This window comes from Chelmon rostratus, chromosome 21 (genome assembly GCF_017976325.1).
Source record: "Chelmon rostratus isolate fCheRos1 chromosome 21, fCheRos1.pri, whole genome shotgun sequence".
Taxonomy (NCBI): domain Eukaryota; kingdom Metazoa; phylum Chordata; class Actinopteri; order Chaetodontiformes; family Chaetodontidae; genus Chelmon; species Chelmon rostratus.
Window position 1 is genome coordinate 1,075,201 of NC_055678.1, and position 25,582 is coordinate 1,100,782.

The following is a 25,582-nucleotide window of genomic DNA, read 5'->3' on the forward strand; positions in this document are numbered from 1 at the left end:
CAGAGGCCTGATACAAATCAATGAAAACGGTATTACTGCAGCTAATGCCCAGCAGAGTGGACTTGGCAGAGGCGGCAGGAATCCCTGGAGGACATTTACCCATTACCAAAAAAATGACTGGAATTGTGCCTCGCTGGACCTCGAAGGGACAGAAACTGTGATGCACTTTAACAGATAAAAGCAACCAATTATTCGTAAGTATATGAACATAAAAAGTGTGAATGTGTGTGTTTGTGTGTGCAAGGCCAGGTGCTTGTTTATTCCCCCTCATCTGCCTGAGCGCCGGAGAGCCGGAGCCCAGTGAGGCAGAACATCCCGGTAATGAGTTCTTACCTGTATCATAAGAGGCAGAACAGCAGGGGCAATTAGTCATATTTAGAGGGTAGACCCTCGCTGCTGGCCACGCGGGTAATTGGTGATATTTCCTCCATGACCTTGGCAGCATCACCAGGCTGGTGTTGAGGGTTGCAGGTTCCTTATGTCCCGCAGATTTAAGAATAATAAACCAAATGTGCTGCCAGGTGTAGTTATTGTAGACGATGGGTTGTGCGATGTGTGATCTATATTTCCAGCCCCAAATAGATGCTAATTTTTAGAGATGCACGATAGTTATCGGGCCGATAACAGGAAATTATGACGTCATTCCGATAAGTCCGATTTCATGACGAACAGCCCCGATAACATATGTGTTTTTGTCAGCAGGGCAGTGCCTCGCTCCCACTATGAGACCCGAATGGCCTGCAGTGAATGCTGCGTTCAAGTGACATTGGCATAACCTCATGCCAGAAAACAACTCGATAACTCTGTCATAATTTTGCTAGTTGCTGACTTGAATTAGCATTCGCAGCATTTTTACACATGTAACACATAAGTAAGTAATTAGGACGCCCGGCCTGCTAAAGACGCTAATGTTAGCAAAGCAGCCGCAAAGAAGCCACTGGGACTGACACACGTTGGCGAAGCTTTCAAAAAGTCCAAGAAATTTGCCAAAGATGACCCACGGGCCAAGGTTATTGAAGATTTATTCATGGACGTGATGGTGCTTGACTTACTATGGACTGCCCTTCTTCACTTAAACTTAGATAAGTCTAAGTAAGGGATCATGTATGTTCCTTCAGGATGACATAGAAGCCCGACGCGAAGCAATGGGGTTTATTTCTCCGTAGGAACCTGCTCACTATACGTTATCCCGCCTAGAACACGGCTTACTACTAAAGCATTCAATAATGTGACATAAAATAGTGATTAAAACATATTTTATTGATTTAAAATGAGCCTACTCTCGTCTGTCACATCTCTCACTGCGCAGCGGCTCTGAAAGTAAACACGTACGTTGCGTAGCAACCGCCTCTCACTGTGCGCCGCTGGTTTTGGTTTTGTTTGTGGTATTGATGTCATGATGTTAGGTGTATGTGTGTGTTATCGGTTATCGGTATCGGTTTTAAATAATAGTTATCGTGCATCCCTACTAATTTTGACATGTGATAGATTTTTTTACCTGGTTAAATAAAGTCAGCTGTTACAGAAAGAAATGAAACTAAGTGAGATGTTTTTCAAGAGAGCCCAAAAATAAGTGATCAGCTCTGACAGTTTGTACATTGTTCAAGGTGAAAGGAGCTTTTTTTTTAACCAGAAGTCTGGTACGTAACACCCCAGTAAAACCAGTAAAACCACAACGTGTTCCTTTGATACTTCGGTTTTGTTTGCATTAAACAATAACGTGACGTGATAAGTGAGCTTTGACCTGCGCCACAGTCTGACAGACCATCATTCTGCAGCCTTGATTTAATCTTTTGGTTTTCTGCTCTTGACACTCTCTAAAATACAGATAAAGAAAGATAAACGGAGCTTCTCAAATGTGTACTAAATAGCTTGTATTACTGTAATGTATTATTATAGTAAATTTGATTGCCCACTTCGTTTCCCAAGGCTTATTCTAGAGATCTAATTCATCTAATTCATTCAAGTGTATTTAAACTTCCCTTCGTGCTCGTTTGCTCCACTCATATTTTCATTCTGGTCCAGAGATTTGATTAAAGGGAGTGAAATTTAAAGCTTGGGGGTATTTATCTGTTTCTTCTCTGCCTTTCTTTCGCATTAGAGCAACATGAGGAGCCTCTAAAACGCCCGTCTGTCTTTATAGTTTCAGTCCGTGCAGAAAACACACATGAGCATCCTCAAACTGACGAAGCGTCTCCCTTCAGGACGACATCGCTGCATTGCTCCAGTTAAGGATATAGGTCAAGAGAGGTTCAGACACAGTTAAATTCATCTCTAAAACAGTCGGGCTGCACCATTAATCCTGCGTAATGCTGCGTGAACCAGGCGACTGAATGAAAATGTGTAACTGTGAGCACAGCGAGGTTATGGCAGGAAGAGGACAGGCCTAATCCTCTGCTGGCTGCGTCGCTTCTGCTGCAGAGTATTTTTAACTCATCTTCTCATTCACATTTTTCGTGCTGGTGATGAAGAGGCCGGTTATTTGACTGTGGACAGGAAAGTCTCTTCATAAAAACGGGTTTCCTCCTGGATGGCAGGAAATAGACGTTAGTTCAGGTTCAGCAAAGGAAGCCGGAGAATGTCAAGGTGAGATGAGGCCGAAAGCAGAGACAAATCTATTAAAGATGTTGGAAAATGGGGGTCTAATCTCCATCAACAGGCGGGGAAATAGTTTGTTAGCGTTCAGGCTGCAGGCAACAAAACCCCAGAAAGTATTGTTTGTATGTGCTAAACCATTATCAGCTGTCAGTGCGTTGGCGTTGGTGATTGAAGAGAGCGCAGTAAATACGAGGTTTTTTCAGGCAGGTCCGTAATGGCTTCATTATTTTTGGTTATTAATTTCATGCATTATTGTTTCCCGTCATATTCTGGTCTGCAGGAACAAATAGAGACTTTCTGATTGATGGACGGACCTGTGACCAGCCACTCTTGTGGTTTTTCTGCTGAGGGCTTGCTCATTACTCTCGGCCCCCCCTCCCGAGGAAGGACTCGTGTCACTAGCTGTGGCTGTCGGGCTTTATGGGATGGATGAAGACGGGCTGTGCTGCCCTGCGGTGCCCCTGACAGGCTCGCAGGCCTCTGCTCCTGTCCGTGACACAGTTTCATCTCTCCGGCGAGTCGCTGTTGCTCGGAGCAGAAAACTGTTTGATGCAGGAGCAACAACGTGCAGATGCTGTGTAAAACAGTATCTGCACAGGTCTCAGGCACACACAGCATGGCTGAATCCAGATGTACGCACTCCGGACTCGATGTGCTAATCGCCATCGCGTTAAGTCTGCCAGAGCGCCGGGCCGCAGGGGGGTAAATGCACCAAATTAGACTTCAGACCTCACTTGTGTCCATGGATATGAAGAACTACATCCACAAGGATGATTTTGCACTTCTGGATGTGCAAAGTCCAGCACATCAGTGTGTCCTGCCCCTCGTTAACCAGATGTTTCAGTCTGTTAACAACAGCTGATCTGCAGCAGCCACCGTCTTTCCTGAACAAAACTGTACAGGGTTGTTTTGAAGGCTTCATCCATCACAATGTGTTTTTGGTCTCGTATGCAGATATATTGAGCATTATTTTACTAAAAAACAAACTTGAAGCAGGGAGGCGGGGCAAGGTTGAATGCTGTGTTTCCAACAGTAACAGACAATTCCTTCATATTCCACCTTTAACTCTTTAACTCTGTGCAGGTAAACAGACTGAGCTGTCATTTTGGTTTCACTTCATTATTCAGACAGCCTGAGTGACAAATCTGCCCCCCCACGTTGTTTCCAGCCAACATAGAAGCTGTTCATCTCACTTGTCACCATTTTGTGGCAGTTTTGCTGTCACATCAGGAAGTCGATGTCTTCATTCTTAATCTCGCCTATGAAGCTCTGATTGACTTGATGTCAGTGAACACAACATTAGACCACCAGATGAGCTGCAGCGGTTCAGAGTTCTGCTGATATACACAGAATAACAGAGATCGATGATGGTTGACATGCACAGTGAAAGTTTCCTTTTGCATGAACATAAACAAAGGTAATTATGATTATAAGATAGTTATATTCACATCAGCTGAGGATTGTGGTTTTTGTCTGTGAAAGCAGACAAGTTGCAGATTAATGCAAACATACAACATTATTAGTTGCATGCATATTCTGTGTGTGTAATATCAAGATTCAGTTCGACATCAATAAAATATTCATTTAAAACTTGGCTAGTTGTCCCAGCCTATAGATTAGAACTAGTATTTATTTTCTTTTGCCATCCATGTTGTAATGTTCCAAGTTGACTTTGATTATTGTGGATTTTGGGCCGCACTTGTGGACTTTCCTGGACTGCAAGTGTGCAGGAAAGTCCAGACATTTGGATTCAGCCACTGTGTCTGTACAGTATGTGGGCACAGGAGTCCTCATGGGTGCTTAATCCAGCCTTGTATCCCCAGCAGTCCCTGACCTCCCACTGCCGGGGCGGCTCATTGGCCGCGCTGCACACGCTCTTCTGTCACGACCCTGCTGACAGCCCATCAATGCTAAGCTCCAGTGTTTTGTTCCTGAAGAGAGATTACCCATTCGGCTTCCTGTTAGCTACAAATAAGGAGCTCCTGTGTTGCATATATACATGAGATTAGCACAAATGGCTCCATAGAGGTGAACATAAATTATGGCGGTCTTTTTATTTTACTCTCCTCGACTGTCGGACCATTCGGTTGGAAGATAATGAACCCATTTATCAAACATGGTGCTCCGTGTGCATGCGTGCTAATTCCAACAGCATCCTCCGGATTTGATAATTGATTGCCCTTTATGTGGAACATAATTAGCATCCATAGCGAGGCTACTTTGCTCACTGAATACAGTTGGAATGTGCTGTCCTGGGAGCTAAATGAAATCATTCAGGTCAGTATTAATGCTCGCCTGCTCTGCGTGGCTGCCACAGGCTGCTCGGGGTGAGAAGGTGAGGAGGAGACGGGACGGACGTGACATTTTGTTCACAGTGTGAAATGTTGCATCTCTTCAGGCTCATCTGACGTGTTGATTCGCAGCGGGTGGGGGAGGTTTTATTATGAGCATCGTTATGAGGCATTACTGTCACACATGAGCTCTGCTCTACCTGCACGTGTGTGTGAATGTGTGGAACAGCGAGGGTCTAAGTGTGTGTGTGTGTGTTCGAGTCTCTTCTCATTTATCATGATGAGGGTCTGTTGAATTCCTGCAGGCAGCTGGAAGCTTACCCTGCTAGCCTCCTAGCTTCACTGTGATGACGAGTGTGTGAGAGATGCTAGCAGCCGGCTAGAGTGATGAGAGCGAGGGGACGTCTGTGAGGACGTGGTTAGCTTAGCTTAGCATAAAGACTGGAAAACGGGGCAAAGCAGGAGCTGTGATTTTAATAAGCACCATCCTTCTTTTAATACCAACTTCCATAATTCACAAGTTAAAAAGCTGTGCAGCCACTGATTTCACCAGCTCCAGTGATTAATGTTCATTCTGTGAGCTGGTCAAGTAATAAAACAGGAAGCTCTGGTTAATGTAGTCTTTATGGTTAGTTAGTTGGTCGTTGCTTAATGTTATGATGGACAAAGCTGGAATCACACAGTTAAACCTTAAAATATGTCAGATGATAGTTTTAAAGAGGATTTTTAGACTGCAGAGTCTGTTTTCAGGTGCTGGGACGTTCTGCTGCATATTTAAAAAACGTTTTGCGGCTCCAGACGGAGCTGCAGGAAAACCTCAAGTGATGTCACTTGAGTCCACATACAAGTTTGAAAATGACAGAAATGTGATGTTTGGAAGGAGTGAGCTCATCAGACCTCGGCCCTCCACCTCATCTCTGACTGAGGCTGGCAGCTTGAGGCTACTGGTGTGTTGGTGGTCGAGTTGCATTGTGGGTAATGGAGGCACCAGGTTTGGACAAGAACTCATTCCTTTCATATTATTTTCTCCTACTTGGATTGGCTCTTCAGAATGTCATTAATTAGACAGTTTGAGCAGCCCTCACACACACACACACTCCTCCTCCTCCTCCTCCTCCTCCTCCTCCTCCTCCTCAGCTATGACTCTTCCTCCTCCGGCTCGCCTCACATGCTCATTTACCTGCCTCTCCTCTCCTCTCGTCAGCCTCCTCTGCAGCATCTCTATCCTCCAGTGTAAACTTCACGCTGCATGTCCTGAAATGATGCTTTGACAGTTCCACCCTGAAGCTAATTAGCACAGAAAGAGGAGATGATGTGGCGGAGGGGGGGGCTTTTGACAAAAATAGCTTCCTTTGAATTGACACAGTGGCTGAGCTGTATGATTATATATTCACTCTGTGCTACGCTGAAGCTCATAGAAGTGGATCAGGTTTGGGGTTTATAATCCTGCCAATCAGCAGCAGATTTTGGGTTAAAAGAGGACAAAAATAGCAACACGCTGACATCTGGACTCGTCTGTCAGGGGTGTTCTGGGACATCGGCTTTTTGGGTGAGACCGAGGGAGTCGGTAAGGGAGATGTCAGCGGCAGCGGAGCGTTGCTGAAGTCACTGGAGTGTGATGATGGAGACGCCGCTCCTCCTCCTCAGCTCTGCTGCTGCCGCTCGTGACGGCGTGGCGTTTACGAAGGAGCTCTGCTTATTTACTGAGTTTGAAAATCAATCAACAGGATGTCACTAAGCTGCCAGTTTACTCACCAAAACACAGAAGCAGGGGGGGTTGAGTATTCATAGCATAAAGTTTGGAGAGTGTTATAGATCCAAGATGAAGCTGACAGAAGGGACTGAGAGAAAAAGTCTGCTGATTCAGCAACATGGATTTTGGTTACTGATATGTCAGAGACATTTTCGGGGGCCGGAGATTGAAACCTCAGTCAGACGAGATGAACACATTCAACTAAAGGACCCCCCTGCCTGCACTGTCTCTGCTATGAGGGGTATGGGGGGTGCATTTTGAATTGTAGACTTGAGTAAAGTTACGTAAGCCGTCGAAGGCTTCAGATGAACCAGATGACGCCGCTGGTCTCTTTTATAACACTGTTCGCTTTTCAGAGCAGTTTACTTTGTCGACACTTCAAGGACGGCGGCGAGCAGCATCTCTGTGTCTGTGACCGAGGGACGCAGAGCAGGTTTTAAAACCAGGATCGAGCCTCGCAGTGGATTCTCTCTTGGCTCGCAGTTTGGTCCAGTGGTGTGTCAGTCTGTCAAAGATTTGTTTCTCTGACGTGATGCACAGAAAAAGACCGGGAGCTGGCAGGAGACCAGCGTTCAGTAGATGTGGAGTGATTCAGACGCTCATCAGCAGATCACAGGACAACCAGCACCACAGTGCATCCAGTATAATAACAGCCTAAAAAGACCATGAAGGTAAATCAACACCCCTCTGACTCAGTCTCAACAAAAATGGAACATTTTTAGTTTTGCAAATGGAGCATTTATTGCTTTTAAGATTTTAAAGGCTCCGGGAAATTGTGACAAGCATTTGCACTATTTTCTGACATTGTATCGACCAAACGATCAAGCGCTTGATCATAAAAATAACCATCAGATTATGCAATAATGACAATAAGTATTAGTTTCAGCAGCAGCTCAGATATCGTCAAAGACATCAGAAACCGTGGGCATTAATGTGCGGCTAACAGCGGCTGGTTTCAGGCTTTCAACCAGATTTTGGAGCCTGGCTGCAGGGGTTCGCTCCCATTCAGCCACAAGAGGTCCAACACTGATGCTGGGTGATCAGGTCTGGCTCACAGTCAGTGTCCCAGTTCATCCCAACATCCCTTTGTGTTGTCTGCTGTTCCATTAATATGTCACTTAATTTGAGGGGCCCTGATTAATAATACAGATGAAGACTGGGCTGTCCACATACTTTTGGCCACATAGCGTATTCAATCCCAGCATGCATGAAGAATAAACTGGCAGTCCCCCTCAAGTCCACAAGTGTGTATGTGACCACATGGCGTCCCGTGACACACCCATATTGCCACGGCAACCGTGGTCCCTCAGTTCTGTTGTCGCTGACGTCACCCACCCGATTGCAGCCAGACTCCACCTTTCCGGTGAATGGAACACCCGCCACCGCTGAGCCGTCCTGGAAACATTAGCTCAGCTGTGACAGGGTCCCACCTCGCTTCAGAAACAGCCTGCAGCCTCCGGGGACGATTAAAACACCCTCAGCTGAAACCCGAGCGCTTCATCACCATGTGAGCAGAGCCTGAATGGGACAGGAAATGACATCACGGGCGGGGGGGAATAACTCTCCCACAGCTCCTGCAGTAGTTTCACTCCTGTACTGACTCTAATTTGGAGCCTCTCATGGAATTTTAATTCCAGTCAAGCGACCGCATGTGTTGATGTCTCATTCAGAGCCGTCAGGACGAGCGTAGCCGAGCTGCCAAGTGAGGTCCCAGAGAAAACACATCGCGTCAACATCCTGCGTTTCCCTGATGCCAACGGGAGCGCCCGTGTTGATGAGGGACGGTCTGAGGCGCCATGAGTAAACACTTCTCAACTGTAATGGAGCGCAGCTTGAGAGGAGCTGTGGCAGAGGCAAGGCAGGCGGGGGAGACGTGAGGCTGCAGGAGGTGAAGGGACAGGTGCATGCTGCTGCTCTGAAAACAACAGGAAGTCAGCGTAGTTCAGCGCACTGATTTGGAGCACCGTTGTAGCTCAACGAGGCAATTAAGGTACTTTAAAGCACTCGGCTGATTGCTGCAATTTGCATCCAAAATCGTGCTCCTTCTAACTCTGTCAGATCTGAACACACAGACATGAAACACACGTTTCCATTCACCGTGACTCAACCTGGAGATGCAGATAATGCAAATAACAGTGGCGTGCACGGGGGGGCAGGAGGGGCAACCGCCCCCCCTCGTGGCCCAGTTTTTGAAAAACGCGCACTAAAGTGCCCTCTTGGACTCCAAAACACGTGCTAAAGTGCCCTCTTGGGAGCCAAAACACGTGCTAAAGTGCCCCCTGGGAGCCAAAACATGCACTAAAGTGCCCTCTTGGACTCCAAAACGTGTGCTAAACTGCCCTCTTGGGAGCCAAAACACACGCTAAAGTGCCCTCTTGGACTCCAAAACGCGCTCTAAAGTGCCCTCTTGGATGCCAAAACGCGCTCTAAAGTGCCCTCTTCAGTGGCGAGGATGCACTATATGTGCCCTTTTTTTCCTTTTCGCCCCTGCCCTTCAAAAAGTCTGTGCATGCCACTGGCAAATAATCATGAATAAACTGCTGATAAAGCATAAAAAGATGCTTGTTATAGCTCCAGAAGTTGCCTGAGAGTTTACACGCTTTTATGTTTTCTGCAGAATCAAAGTAATCCAGTCATAGTGGTTTAGACATCCATGGGTGAGCTGCAGAAAGGATCGACTGGTGGCTATGTAATGTAAACAAATATACGCTGGAGTTGCAGCCCACGCCCCCGGTGTCTGGACTCCCGGAGTCCCACAGCGTCAGACTGAATTCTCCTCTGCTGTCGAGCTCACTGGAGACGACGGTTAAAGTCTCCCTCGCAGCTGTTCTCACATCAAACAGTGAGCTCAGAGCTGAAATGACCAGTTCAGCTGATGGAGTCGAGGAGCCGTCCTCGTTATTTACACATTATCTCGTGGAGCCGGTTCTCTCAGAAAGAGCCAGACTCATTTGTTTCACGCTCTAATGGGGAAGATTTTTTACTCGTTCGTCCTCAGAGAGAGTCTTCACGTCCTGCAGCGAGACGCTTCGGCCTGTGCGGCCGATAGAGACAAACCAGCTTAGACGCAGCATCGTTTCCACCTTCTGGCTTTATCTTTTAGTCAAACAGAACAATTTATAGATAGTTGGAAGGGAAAAGGTTACCATTGCAGATATCATACGGTCGTTGGTGCAGTTTCCTGTCGCGGTGATACATCTTCATCGTAACAGTATGAGCTACTCAGGTGGAAATGAGGCCTGATGGCTGGAGATAGTTCTGGATGTCACCTGTGATCAGCTGATTAACACTGATAGGCTACGATTTGTCTGCGGCTCACTTGTCATGACTCATCGTCTTCTTCATTGTGAAATATGAAGGAGCGTTTCTAATCAGACCGTCTCAGCGTGGTTAGTGTGTGTGAGCGTTTGATCCACGTGGAATCAGACAGAAACGCCGTGGCCGGCTGTCTGAAGGTGTGGCCAGAGAGCGGCTGCGTTAGCCTCTTCTGCCGTACCTGTCGCCCTGTGGCCCCCACTCCTCTCCGTGTCTGTTAAACTTTAATGGGAAGTCAAACCCTCGCAGCTCAGGTGTCGCTGCGGCCGCCTCACCGGCTGTGGTGTGAGACGAGGGGCAAAGGTGAAGAGGACAGCGTTTAGTCGTCCTCTCCCCAAAATGTCAAGCTATTAAAATACAAGAATGATTTTTAAATTGTCAACAAATCAATCAGTCATTGATCAGTCCTGCTAACAGGCATTACGTCTGAATCAAAGCTCAATAGATCTTCGTCCTCTGAGCCTCCACTGTTGTCCAAAAACTATTCAAAACAAATCATTGAGCCTCACACACACACACACACACACACACACACACACTGTCCTGCTGCCACAAATCCTCACTGAAACACTAAATGTGTATTAATCCACAGCTGAAAATAGTCCCCAGCTAAAGCTCTGTTTACTCCAGTTTGAGTAACGTTTGGTAGAAACTACAGCGAGCGTCTGCTGTAGGAAATCAGAGAACTGTATATGTTATGTATTTTATCTGTATTATATCTGTGAGCTGTTTTACATCTTCCGTCGGAGCCTGTGAGGTTCGGCTCGGAGCCTCAGATGAAGCGGGAGTGTTTTGATTTTGCTCTTTTCATAAAGTTTGTTGTCAGTGAGAAAATAAAAAACCCGGCCAGTTCAGTTTGTCTGTAATTTGACATGTTTCTGTTTGAATCAGGATGCTGACGGAGGACGTGATCCAGCTTTGTGTTCGTCGTTGTCTGAACACGGATGTGGACTGTCAGCTCTTCCTGATGCATCGCTTCAGTCTGGCTGAATTATAGCCTGGTCACAATAACTGGTGATCAATACTTCCTTGTGGATGGATCACAGCACAGCTCCTATCAGGCAGACTGTTTGCATTTCTTAGTTTTTCCAGGCTTTATTTCTTATTTTGGCCGTCTCAGAGCGTCACATCTGGCTGAGACCTCCAATCAGTGATAACAGGAGCAGACTTCTCAATAGATTCTCATATTCATGCTAATAAAAATATCTTTTTAAACAAAAGGTCCAGCTTCTCAACTCTAACCACCAAATTCATTGTAGTTTATGAATCAGAGGCTGCTGGATTTCAGACAGAAGACAGTGACCGTCAGTGTTACTGGCTGAACACAGCTGGAATGTTAGCCAACGAGCTATTTCAGCTAACATTAGCGCTGTGAGTTGGTTTCAAACACTGTCTCTGTCTGAATGACATGTTTCCAACTGATTTGTTGTAAAAAGGGACTCTTGAATATGAACTTGATTACTACATAGACTACAAAGACTGAGGCTGCACTCAAATTTTCACTTTTCACTTAATTAAATTAATTATTGGTGCATTCATTTAAGCATCTGATGTAGCTCGTTAAGATGCGGCTAATTTAAACTCATCTTTCTCCGCTAAGTAGATTAACCTATAATAATACAGTACATAATCATTTCTTTGTTGATTATATTTTCTGTTAATAATCTAAATCTGAATAGTAACTAGTAACTAAAGCTGTCAAAGGAATGTAATGGAGTAAAAAGTAGACCACAATATTTCCCTCTGAGATGTGGCGCAGTAGAAACATAAAGTGGAATTACTCAAGTAAAGTCGAGTACCTCAAACTTGTACTTGAGTAAAGGTAAACGAGTGCTGTGATTGGACAGTCACTGTTTGGGATGTGGTAAACTGTCAGCGTGGTCAATATGATGCAAGAAAACATCTGATGATGGTGGAGAGTCGGCTGGTCGTCGCGGCGCAGCGGATGGATGATGAGGTGTGTCTGAATGAGTCGAGAGCTGAGCACGTCACCACAGCGTTCCTCCTCCCGCCGTTAACTCTGTCAGGTACAGCCCGAGCGCTTCTCAGCCACAGATCAGCGTACCGGGCCTCGACCTACGCCGCCTCGTTTCCATGGCAACAGCTGAGCCGTTGAGTCAGAGAGCTGCTGAGGTGATGCAAACGTGCTGATAGTGTAGGTGACTTAATCAAGTGTAATTATGGCAGCAGCTGAGTGTGCCTGAGGTAGTTCTGCCTTTTAACCTTCAGCTTTATCTAACTCCTCCTGAGATTCTGCACTCGTTGTAAATATTAAATGATCTGATAATATGATGTTCCCATGTAAAGAAACACACCAACAGATCCTGACTGCGTGTTAAAGCTTGGAATTTTAATGGTCAGGTTGTTCAGCATTGGCTGTGGTTAATCAAAGCCTTTGCTTCTCTGCGGGGGCCCTCAAATGTCTTCAGTCTGCACACCTCGTGAACAGCGGTAAAGCTGCTAATCCGCTAACTGAGCTTTTGTGCCCAAACCACAGCAGTTGTCCATAATAAAGTGTTATTTTTGGCCAGAAGTGGGGGAACAGAGCTAATTGCCCTCATACAAAATGCAAATGCATTCTGCTCCTTCTCGAGAGCTGGTTGCAGTTTAAGTGAACCAGTGAGCTCGAGAAAGTGGGACAAACTCAAAAACACGGTTGTCGTTAGTCTGCATGTGGATCAGCTTCACCTTTAAATTCTTATTTCACCGAGTTAGTTTGGATGTAAACTAAAATACCCACTCATCTCCTCCTTTAAAACCTGTTTAATGGGAAGTCAGAAACATTTTTTTATCGTATTGCTGCTTAATCTGCTGGCAGTTATTGGAGTAATTATCGCAGTAATGGCTATTCGTGCTTTAGAGAAATAAACTCATACGTACTGCAGCTGCTTTCAGCTTTACTGAGCTTTATAGAGAGTTTCAGCTCATCGTGTGTCTGTCTGGCCCCAGTTATACTGTATTCAGAGGAAAAGCTGTAAAACCCCACTGTGCACTACCTGTTCACCACCAAACAGCAGACAGAAACAGTTAGCAACTAGCTGGTGGACATAGTGGAGCATTTATCAGCTAAAGAGTAAGATATCTCTCTCAGCAGTTGGTACAGAGCAAAAAGGGAGTCAGAAAGTGAAGCCATGACTCCTAATGAAGTTTGAAAACAGTAAGAAAAAACCCTCACTGGCCGTCATGTGGGGCTTTGCATCTTGTCTGTCAGTGAGGTTTGTCTCAGAACATCAGGATCAGGATCATCAGGATCAGGATCATCAGGATCTGGATCATCAGGATCAGCAGCACAGAGAACATCTCTGAACCTGCATTTTCTACTTTATACAGAAAGTATGGTTATGAATATGCATGCCAGATATTCTTTGGATGTGTGTTAAAGCGCAACGGATCACACATTTTTTGCACCACCTTGCTTAAAGCATTGCAGCATAGCCACAGACAAGGTTCCTGCTGCCCCCCCACCCCCCCATCAGGTCCAAACCACTGCACAGAGCAACAAATTCAGTTTGACAACAGGCAGACGAGCAGTTCAAGTGCCGTCCAGGCATTTCACCACACACCTGATGACACACTCGTCCTCCCAGCAGCACGTTTTTACAGACGAGGTTACCTCAGAGGGGCCGTGCTGCAGCCCTCATCGACACCCCCCCCCCCCCCCCCCCCCCCCTTTGTCTTCCCGGTGTTATTTTAGCTCTTTGAACCCTTCCTGCCCTCTCGTCAAAAATGAGTCATATCTGAGAGTTGCTGCAGCTCTGCGATGAGGCAGATTAGTGGCACATAAAGACGTTGCTGCTGATAACGAGATGCCAACGTAAAGAGCCGTCACACAACAGGGTGCTGTTTGCTGTTAGAGCCGTAAAACACGATTTGACTCGGCGTGTCTGTCGTTTAGTTCGGCATTCGAGAGGAGTTGGAGGCGACTGATAAGACAAAGGAAAGATTGTTCTTACAGGATACTGAACGAGCTCAATGTTTGGATCCTGATGGCAGAGATCACCGTGCATAGATGAGGGGCTGAAACAGAAAAGAAACTAAGATTTAGGCTTAAAAAGGCAGGTTAAACAAGGTGTGAAGGAGGCACAAGGCATACAGATGCACAGACTGCACAGAAATCACCTTAAAACTGCCCGAAAGTCACTGAAAGCTGCAGAAACATGCTCACTGAGCTGTTGATTCACAGCAGCTCTGCACCGTCACAGGCAGCCGTTTGATTCAGCATCAACACAAAAGGAACAACAGCGCTGAATGGAGCTTTAACGTGATTATTGTATAATCTGCATTGTGTCGGTTAAAGCCCACGTACCTGCAGAAAAGGACGAATTGAACAATGACGAGTAGTTTGGCAGCTGAGTCATATAATGCTCGGCCGGCTTCAGGAAACACTGATGAGGAAAACTTCCCTCCTGAAACACAGCGTTACAAACCTTTATCCACGAGTGGTGAAGGTCTCAGTAGGCAGGAGGCTTGAAGTGTTTCTGGTCTGTTTGATCACAGTGGGCTGCAGCTGGGGGAACGTGTTGCTTCAGGGTTCAGAAAGATGGAGAAGTTCAATCCAGGAAGGCTGATTAGAGCAGTAGATTCATGGGTTTTAAGGTTTATCAGAAAAGAAACAGTGTGCAGAGGTTTACGAGTTCACCGTACAGCTGTGGGAAGTTTTCACAGCCACGATCATTTCATGTTACACCTCTGTAGCTGGATTTATCCCGGCGTCCTGACCCAGCATGTACTCTGCAGTGTACTGTGTACTGTGTACAGTGTACTGTGTACAGTGTACTGTGTACTGTGTTTTTCATGAGTAAAGCAGTCACAGATTCGACCCCCCCATGCTTTACACTGATCAATCACTATTAATCACACAACTACTGTAACTTTAACTCAATCGTTATTAATCATGAATGCAAATATATAGATCGTAGTACTGTGAGATTCCACAGATGCAGCATGGCAGACCTCCATGCGGCTGAAAACTGGACCCTCCCCTCTCAGATAAAGACTTAAGACATTAAACCAAAGCTAAACCTAAAAGCTTAAATGATTCCATCTTCAAAACATCCCAGAAATCTTCAGATGACTGCAACAAATCCTCATTTTCTGCGGTTTAGTTTTGGCTTAGAATTGAACAAACAATCAAACAAAAGCTAAGCCGTATCTGTGGCTCATGTACCCCGCTGTGTGAGGGGGCCGCATCCTCAGTTTTCACTGTGAAAAGCTCTGGTAGACCCTGCTCGTCCCTTCTGGAATGACAAATCTCTGGTTCACTGACGCCCGTGTAGCCGCTGGGTGAGAGACGCAGGCGGTGCATCATGCATACAGGCTTCATGTCGCTCCATACATCTCTCTGTGGACATTTTGTCACCGTGACAGCGGCTGTTGAGCTGATTTACTGACTCTGTGTGTCATCGTGAGTTGGCTTCAAGGTCTTTCTGTGTACATGACGGCGGCATCGCTGAGGCGTTCAGTCATTATTGATGTAGGGCGACCCCGAGGATGGTGGTGTGATGACTGACTGCAGTTATCAGAGGGCTGTTCACTGCAGCTGTGTGCAGTATGATGGTTATGAGACCTGATGGTTATGGGACCTGATGGTTATGGGGCCTGTGTGAAATGTTGTGAAAATTACACGTTAAATCATAATTTTAAGGAGAAAAAGCTGCATGTTGGAGATACTGATCCCAAATCAGTCTATTTCCTTTCGTGAAGCTGACTTGTTGTCTGTGGCATTTTGTCCATGTCCGCTCAGAAGTGTCCGTGTGTGGGGGGCTTCAGGCAGCTCCTCTGCCAGACCCAACAAAGCCCTGACCCAGTTTGTTGGCTGGCTAAGTGGGTTTCTCTGTTTTTGGTTTCCTGCTTTTCTCACATGCACTCAACCTGCCCGTCACAACACACTCACACGCACAACTCCAGATTAAACAGTCTGAAGTTTGCAGGATTAATCAAATCATAAAATGTCATAGAACTGTTTCTGTGCAGGGGAGGAAGGAATAAGCTCGTCTGAGCCATGTTTAGTTATTATCGTGCACTCGCAGCACTTAGCTTTGGAGAAGCAGCAAAGGACCGGTAGTCTTTGTGTCCCGGGGTTTTGCCTCTCAGGCTACACAGATGGTTTGGCCTGACTCTCTGATTCGTCGAGGTCGTACCTGCAGCCTGAAGAGGAGCCTGCAGACACCATTCACTCTTCAGTTGGAGAAAAAAAATGTATGATTTTATTGACAATAGTCAATAGTTTCATAAAAAGATGCTAGATTTAAATATTATACACAAAACATTATATATATCTAAACACTGCGTCAATATGATTTAAAGCTGTATCAGTGTATATGCAGTAAATAGCGGTTGCATACTTTCATTACTAAAACCTTCCTTCCCCTCGCTCAAGCCCGACGACAGATGAGAGATCGGCATGTAAAACTGCTGCTGCGCCCCTTTAAATATGAGGAACATGAACTCATTCACAAACTTAAAGAATTCCTGGATGACGTCCTGAAGTCTGTCTGTGAGTCTCTCTCAGCAGGCTCAGACCGTCTCGCTGTCCAGGCAGCCCGGAGACACGCGATGCAGGCGATGACTCACGCGGCCGGGCTTCCCCCTCGTCTCGTCTCGTCTCGGCTCGGCTGAATATCTCAGGATGGATTTCTCACCGCGCGGCTGACTGGAGCTGCGATGAGCTCATGTGATGGAAAATGTCATTTATGTAACGCTGTAAACAGCAATTAGTTCCGTGATTCCGCGCAACAAAGGTTGCTGCACATTCACGTCAGTTTTGGCCCTGTTTTAAAGCCAAAATTAGAGCTTAGAATTAGTGCATTTCACTTCTCACACTCTCACACATGATTGAACTGGCACTGACAGTGTGTACGGCAGGTAAGTATCACCTGGAGATGTTATTAACAGGTTTTTCTGGTTTCACTGTAATACAGTTATATATACGTGCAGCTTAACACTGACTTCTCTGTTCAGGGTTGCCATCAGGTAGAAGAACTTTTTCAGTTTTGGGAACATGGAACGTTAAGTAAAATCTCCTGGAATGAAAAAATCAAACGTCCTGTGATGCCTCCAGTTCCAGAGGAGCATGTTCAGAAACTGCTGAACGTTTCTCTTTCATCTGACTCTCAGAGATGGTTTTTCACGCTCACAATCATCAACGTACCGTCTGAGATCAGGAATTCTTTTGATTGAAGCACTAAAAGGACTTCGGCTCGCAGCGTGTTTTCTGGCTCATCTAGGTCGTCGCTGCAGTGTGGGGATTCTTGCAGAGGATGATTTGAAGCGCCACATATTCATTTAGATGAACAAATCATTGCCTAATTGCAGATGTTTGGAAAGAGAAGGTGTAAGGACAAAAGCAGATTATTGTAATGGGACTCTTGTGCTGGCTGAAGAGGGCTCACTTTAGTGGTGAACATACTGAGAATTATCACTCAAATCTGCAGCTCCTTCGCCTTTACTGTGAGTTTCAGCTCGTTGTTTAGCTCTCCAGTAGTAGTGTCGTTGTCATGGTGTCGTTTTCATCCACAACTGTCAGAAAAACCCACCCCTCCCTCACCACCTGCAGACACGCTCAGAAAGTAGCTGGTGAACATAGCGCAGCATTTAGCTAAGACACAGATATTTCCCTCAGGAGTTGGTGGAGACCAAAAACAGAGATAAAAGACGGTGAATATTGGCTTCATTCATCAGGCGGCCAAAAACACGACTCTTAATGAATTATAACATCGCCCTGTAAATTCTGGATGTGTAAATAAGCATCGCTTGCAAGTTGTGTCACGTTAACGTCGTGTTCAACTAGTTTCTGCTGCCCCCAAGTGGTCAAAACCAGCTCAGCTCTTGCAGGTTTGAGCTCTGTTTCCAGTGACAAGTCTTTCCATCTGTCGCTCCGTCAGTTCTGCTTCTTGCTGCTGTTCTTGTGGACAGTAACCTGTGATGCGTTACTATGACAACAGTGATTTTCAGTGTGATGATTTCAATGTTTGTTGTGTGTTTTTTTTTATTTTTATATGTTTGAAAACTTGATATAAGACTAAGTTGAGCTGAGCTAGAGGCTCTGCGCGGCTGCGCCCCAGCACAGTGGTGCTTTGAGCTAAATGCTAACATTAGCACCTGATGTAAAGCAGTTACAATGTGAACAGTGGTAACCATCAATTAAACAAAAAACAAACTTTCCCGTCATCCAATAGTTGTTGAGATATTGCAGCTGTAGAGCTTTGATGCTAGTGAAGCTAAAATGTGCTTTGTGTACATGTGGCCTTGTTTTTCAAGCGTTATTAACATATAGAAAATGGACAACTCTTGCTGCACCCTGAGCAGATGCAGCCTTTAAAAACGGCCAAATCTGGGCTCACTTTTATCCCGTCAGTGCCTCTGTGTTGTGATGACGGAGGCCTTGTTTGCAGCTCTTCCTGTAGTGAAGCGCCCTCAGTGACTTGTAGCTGAGAACAGCAACATATGTTCCCTAATAACGTGGCAGGTGCTCTTCCCAGTGCATGTGGCGAAGCAGACTTGCTGCGGCGTGTTAGTCTTCAGAGTCTTCCTCACGAGACTGTAACGCAGAGTCCTTCTTTCCTGCCTCCGCCCATCAGCTCTGCATTTGTGCTGAATTGCAGAACAGTAGCGGTTCTTATGTAGCCTCACCTCATGAGCCTTTGTCTCATGTTGTTCCAGCGTTGAACAAAGTGTGTGTGTGTGTGGACAGATGAGGGGTGGGTGTGTGCTGCCTGAGGCCCCCTCCTCTAAAGGCATCTGGTGCCTGGTTGGAGAGCCTTACGATGCTGATGAAATCACAGCTGACATTTTGAAAACAGGACGCGCTCGGCACGGCAGACGAAGCGTAGCGGCTGAAGGATTACGTTTAGCTCAGAGACACACACGCTGAGATTTTCTCACCTTCTTCCCCCCCGTCTTTCCCTCTTCGCATCGTTCTGACCTCCATCCATTTGGTTTCCCTTCCTCTTCTGCATCAGCGACCTTCTCTCTGGCTCATGATTTGATCCGTATCAGCGTAAAACATGAAAATTGAGTCCGGTGGAGGGAGATTACCGTCCAGAGGAGCGTGACTGACACATTGCTCTCCATCTGTTAAAATATTCAATGTTGCCTGATGCGACGCTGCCAAACACAACATACGTTGCCGTTTGAGGCTTCCGTCCCGATCAGCTGCGATAACAGCGATGAATATTTCACCGTTGCAGAATGTGGAATGTGGGTCGCAGCGAGGAAGCAGGGCCTTGCGGGGAGCGCCATAAATATCTCTCTCTCTGGTTTTAATGGTTGTGCTTTATTAGGGCTGTGCAGCTCGCTGTAACAGGTCCAAGGAAACCCAGAGGAGCCGAGAGGAGCCCGAGGCAAGGCGTTGCTTCATCTGCAGTCTTCGGAGCAAGAGAAAACCTTCTGTCTTCTTATTTCATCAGGCGTTGTGGGGTTCCTTGAAATGAAAAAAAGGAGCGAGTGTTTGAGTCGGTGAAATGCAGGGGGGGCGAGAGGAAAGTGGAAAACGAAAGGGAAAGACTCCCGCTGTGCTGGTTTGTGTGTCTTCTGTTGTAAGACAGAAAGCCACAGATACAGTTTCGTACTTCGACGGCGCCGCACGCCGACAGCACAAAATGTTTCCGTCGCACCTCTTCATGAAGGTGAATCCAGCCAGAACTCAGGATGCGCGCTGATCAGTGCAGTTCAATGTCAGGAAGGTTCAACTGACGCTTCTAGGTTAAAGACCCTAAATCCAGAGCATCTGGGGCAGTTTATCTTTACAGCTGAGCTTAGCCCTGTGGGTGGTGTGTTATTTAGAGTCATAGTGAAACTGGAACTTCCTGGTCCTCTGCCAGAAGCAAGAAAACCTCATTCGGAAGTATAATATTGCAAATCATGCGGTTCACTGTATTTGTCTAGAGAAAGATCGTACTGTTTTACAAAATGTTATAAAATCATTATTTAATATTTCTGTTTTCAGCAGCTAAGAACACAGTTGTCTTGGATTAAGTCTGAGGTTGTTGCAGGTTTAACGTCATCGGCTATAGAAAAATGCCATTTGAAGAAGGCAAATATTGATCACAGAAACCTCATGTGCATCACTGTGCTGGAAAAAATGAATCAAGTGAAAAGCTTCTGAAAGAAAATGGCACTTTTATTTTTTTTTAGTTAAACTCATCAGCAATAAATGACATCCTTGTTCGACTGGACTCACTTTGGGGTTTAGCTGCTGCAGCCTTGCTTGGTCTGGTATGATTGTGGTTGCTGACGTTAGCTTACGATATCTTAAGTTAACAAATAGAAAACAGACACAGTGTTTCTGACCAGCTGACATATGTAAGTCTACTGTTCTCTCTCTTTTGGCTCTGTTTTGGTCTCCTCCAACTCCTGAGAAACTCCTGCGGCTCTTTAGCTGCTAAATGCTCCATTATGTCCACCAGCTGGTGACTGTTTGTGTGCCGTGTGGTGCTGGGTGGGCAGTGCAGTGATGTGCATCAGGTAACTTTACAAAGTTAGATTTTTAAGCTGTTGTTGCTGGAAATGATGAGAAAAAGGTTCGTGGGCCAGAAAACCAAAACAAAGGTCTAAAAGAGGCTAAACTGCAGAGGTGAGCAGTTCAGCATGAGCTCATCAGCTAACCTACTTAGGCACAGCAGCGATTTGAGCTAAATGCTAACATCAGCACGCTGACATGCTAGTATTTAGCAGAAATATGGTGTGCCTTGTTCATCAGTGTAGTTTAGTGTTTTAGCTAACAGGATATTACTAAAATCGTTCTGCTAGTGTTAGCATTTTCTAAAATAGTGCTGTAGTAGATGTGTGTTTAGATTGGACCACAGATCGCTAGGAACACTTTTCTTGACTTCTTCAAGAAGACAGCTGAAAGAAACCCTCAACGAGACATTAACCAGAGTCACAGAAGCTAACGTACCTGCATCTAACCTGTTAGCTACCTGTGCAGCTAAACAAGAAGCTGCTTCGTGTACAGAGGAAGTCAGATTAAATCAGCGGGTGGCAGGATAACACTGAGCGCACACACACAAATATGCACATACACGTGTAGCTGTCACGCTTTGACATCTCTGTTATCTCTTCTTCTTCGTCGTGACGACAGGATTCAGATCCACATTCCTCTCGTAGGAACGCCGTCTGGATGTCGTCTCACACAGTGTCGCTGTTGTCTCCGTCCTGATCCACGTCCTTCGCCTCATAACTCAATGATGTCATAACAATGACACCCGCTGCCACAACCCAGCACAGTGTTAACACATGATGAGCCTCTGGAAACAACTGATTTTCACATGCTGTCACTTTTTTTATTACTTTCTTGTTGCTTTTTTACAAAAAATGGAAATGAATGACCTCCTCCCGCTGTGGCAGAGCATGTTTTAGGACAAGAAACTGAGATAATGAGAAGCGTTTATGACGACACCTGGCAGGTGTGAACAGCATGTATGTAGTAGTAGGTGTGTGAAAAGTATTCAGGTCCATTATTTAATACAGCAATTTAAATACCACAGTAATGGAGCAATACCACAATGTAAATACTACATTCAAAGTACTACATTCAAAATGTTAATATGCAGCACCTGAGTACAATTTTCAGTAATTTACTCGAATATTTGCATTTTCTGCTATTTAATATTTCTCCCCCACTACAATTCAGAAACAAATATTATACTTTTTGCTCCAATGTGTTTATTTTTACTCATAAATTCATAGTTTTGTGCTGTTTTTAAATGCAGGAGTTTGATTTGGAGCATGTTTTTACTGTGGTATAGTGGTGCGCTGATGTTTTGTAGAACTGCACAGTGCAGGACGAAAAGTCAGAGGATCCCAAACACAAACGTGATGTCTGTACCAAGTTTCATGTAATCCAAATATTTCAACCTCATTGTGGCTCAGGATAAAAAGTCATAAGGTGACCAAAGTCAGTAAGAAGCATCCAGTAGTCGAGATATTAAGTCTGGGAGTGGGGGTGTGACTGACTGCTCTCTGTAGAGTGACCAATGTTTGGTATTAATGACATTATTTTCCTTTAAATGCAGTGAGTTCAACCATGAAACAAAGTAGTTTCACTCAAAGTAGCTGCAGCTTTGTGACGTTGTGCTGTAGTTCAGTCCTTCAGTGACGTACTGACAAGGATGAACTGAGAACAAGGCGAGGCAGTGGAGATATTGGCCTTTTTCATGTGTCGTCACATTATGTACCGATACGCATTCATCAAAGCACCGCGTGGTGATGGTTATATGAACCAGCGGTGCTGCTCAGTCCACTGAAGAAGCCTCGTAAATCTATTGAGTCGCCTAAAATTAGGTCCCAGCAGCAGCGTGTGTGTGTGTGTGTGTGTGACTGCATGCGTGGGTGTGGCCATGTGTGTGTGTGTCACTGAGCCTGTGTGTATACATGCTGTATGTATTTGTGTGTCCCAGCCTTGGTGAAGCTGCTGGCAGATATTCAGATGCTGTGTGAGAGCGGACGATGTCCCGAGGCGCCCGTTAACCAGACGCACACGAGGACGCATTAGATGCTGCATGCTAAACATATTTTACACACATGCCTGCACCATCAGATGGGAGGTGCTGGGTGGTGCTTGTTCTTATTTTCTGTGTCTGCATCAAACGCACCTTCAGATCTATTTTCGGGCGTTTCCAGGCTCTCCGTCAGTTAAAGAGGAGAATGCAGGCTATGAGTTTAGGATTTAATATTCTTATAATGCATGTTGATTTACGTGCACTGCTGCCGTTCTCCTCAATTTTTCACCTCTTTAAAGGTGAAGCACAAAATAATTAACAGAAAATCATGCACACGAAGGAACGGAATCACAACACCAGAAACAAAAGAGAGACGAAGCTAATTAAAACAAAATGATTAATGATTCAAATGGTTAATATGCAAACACACCCACACGTATAGACATGAACACACACCCATCGTATATACACACACACACAGTACATGCACACATGCTTGTGCATATAAATCGACACACTCTCATCCATCACCTCTTAACGCCTGAGTTTAAAACAAAGCAAAACTGTCGTCACAGTTTACAGACTGACCTGCTGCGGTGAGAGATCATTGGTCCATCTCCTCTGGTGTTGCCTCTGAATTAAGGTGGTATACTGTAGATAAAACAGCTTGAAACTGTCTGACTCTCTTTGCCTTGTTCTTACATTCTCATCATCAAAACAAGTAAAAGAACAAATCTGCGAAAATAAGAGTCAAATAAACTCCAATTATCCTGTAACACCGTCGCTGTTTGTGGGAGAAGTAATGAGAAAGTGAGTCACGGGAAGCATCGGGGGCTGAATTTGTGGCTCATTAAAGTCTCTTCTAAGGTCACAGGTTTTATTAGTTCACTTATCAAAGATCTGTCTGCAGCTCAGCGCTCCTCACATCAGTCTGACTCCGTGTCTGAGCTGGAAACAGCTGTTAGACTAATTAATCTGATCTGACAGCGAAATGTGACATCAGTGTTGTGGTAATGCCTGGATTCACGCCTGCTGTCTCCTCCCTGTTGTGGGAGTCTCACATGTTTGTGTCTCACTTCATACTTCATAGTTCGTGTGTGTGTGTGTGTGTGTGTGAGCATAGCATGATTGACAGTTACATATGTCATGCTGTTGTATCTGAGTCCTGACCTCTGACCTCTGATCATTTGTGAATATTTAAGGTGGTCTGTGTGACCTCTTTCTGTCTGATAGACCTGATGCAGATCACTGTCCTGCATACCGGACTTCATGAAGGAAGCTGAAAGCGGATGGTCCTCTTAGTTACTTTTAAGGTGGCAAGAAATTGCATCATGCATGTGTAGCATTAACAGAACGAATAAAAATGTAAACTCCAGGTTTTCAGACCCCCAGAGGCCAAATCAGACTCTGTCTAATTCCCCCATCTTTTTCAATCTTTCAATCATGATGCTATCACCTGTTACCAATCAACCTGTTTACCTGTGGAATGAATCAAACAGGTGTTTTTGGAGCGTTCCACATCTTTCCCAGTCTTTAGCTGCTCCTGTTTGAAACATGTTGCTGCATCAGATTCAGAACAAACAGATATTTACAGAAATCAATGAAGCTGATGAGCTCAGACAGTAAATCTAATGACTTTGTGCTAAATTCAGTTGTGCTGTTATCACATTCTGTCGTATTCATGTTTTACACGTCTTCTTTGGACTCGGGGTTGTAGCTCAGTCTGTGATGCGGTACAGAGGCAACAAGTCCAAGGTGTGTCTGAATATTTGGAATAGCACAGATGCATGCAAGGGTTAAATTCAGTTCAAACCAAGCAAACAAAGATGGTTGCTGTAAGATAAAGGCAGAGAAATGGAGCGTACTGTGACTTTAAATCTACTTCACATCGTTTTTCTCCACCTTCAAAGTCGTCGAGATGACAAGTTTGTATATCCAGCTCTCTTCCTGTGATGAATTTTGTGAACCCCTGAGCGATGGACGTGTTTTCAGTCATGCAAAATGTCAAAATCAGTGAGGGGAAATTATTTCCTGTTGCAAAACGCTGGTTGCATGCTGCAGATTTGGCCTCAGGACCAGGACGCAGCAATCCTACCTGGCTAAAACGTCCCCACAGCTCTGAGTAGATTTGGGTCCAGACAGCCGCTGCTCACTTCTTCACTCTGTTATTTTTTAATAAACATAATGATGTTGTCATGAAGGTCTCATAGGGTTGGCAGTGAGGTCAGTGTAGAGTTGCCATGTTTGTGTGTTTTCTGCAAGAAGCCATCGTGATGACAGAGCGAGATGTGGGCGATGCCTGACCTGAAGATCTGGCGTCCCTCAGGGTGCAGCTCTCTCTGTCACTTAGTTGTTTAAAATTAGAGAAAAATCCTGAAATAGTGAAAGCATACACAACTTTATTGGCAGTTTGGCAGAAAAATGTCTCCACCAAAGTTAAAACTGAACCTTCAGTCCTGCATCAGGCTGAAAGTGATCAGAAGTGATCTTCTTCATTAAAAGTCGCTCGAAGAGATGCGGAGGGACAGAGGCCTCTGATGTGAGCATCGAAGCCACGTCTGCATGACCGAGGAGGATCGAGGTCGACGGTATCCACGGCGACAGCCCAACCCCACTTTCAGATAGAAAAGCCTGAAGAAGCTCCAGGCCTCTGCACCGTGCCGTCTCCTCCCGCCTGTCACCTGCTCCACTTATTTCACGGCTCTGCCGTCGCCAGCGTGAATATAAAGGCGTTTTTGTTTGCAAGACATTTCTCACCCTTGGCGCACTTTCTAACTTTGGGCCTGCTCCTCTGTGTTTCTCTTCTTTTTCTCCTCCTCGGCCCTCTTCTCACAGTTATTAGTCATTCTGTGTAATTGTTGAGTATGATGAGAACTTGGCAGGAGAGGAGCCCCCACGTCCCAATACTCCTGCAGAGCCGAGTCCAATGAGCTGTCCTCGGCCCGGCTGCCAGAACGCCGCGCGTTTCCTCGGCTACGCTGAGCCAGGAGGGCCGACGGCGAGTGACGAGAGGCTCGGACGGGACCGGCGCAACTTTACAGAGAAAAGCGAAGCCGGGGGGAGATAAAGAGCAGGGAGGGGGAGGGAGAACGAGTGAACGGGAAAAACAGCGTCAGAGCGCCGAACGGCCTGCCAAAGTATGTGAGACCCTCGTACAGCCCATCGCTGGCTCCGACCCAACTCCC

General features: G+C 45.6%; 1 protein-coding gene across 2 annotated transcripts in view; it reads left to right on the top strand.

Moving 5' to 3' along the window:
* LOC121624660 (rho GTPase-activating protein 44-like) overlaps window positions 1–25,582 on the top strand; it is a 76,983-nt gene that overhangs the window by 2,835 nt on the left and 48,566 nt on the right. Inside the window, exon 1 of one of the 2 annotated variants that reach the window (XM_041962465.1) lies at window positions 142–194. The exons of the other annotated variant lie outside the window; for it this stretch is intronic. The gene's annotated coding sequence lies outside the window, so the exon portion shown is untranslated. Of the gene's footprint in view, window positions 1–141; window positions 195–25,582 lie in introns of those variants that run through there. 2 annotated transcript variants of the gene reach the window in all.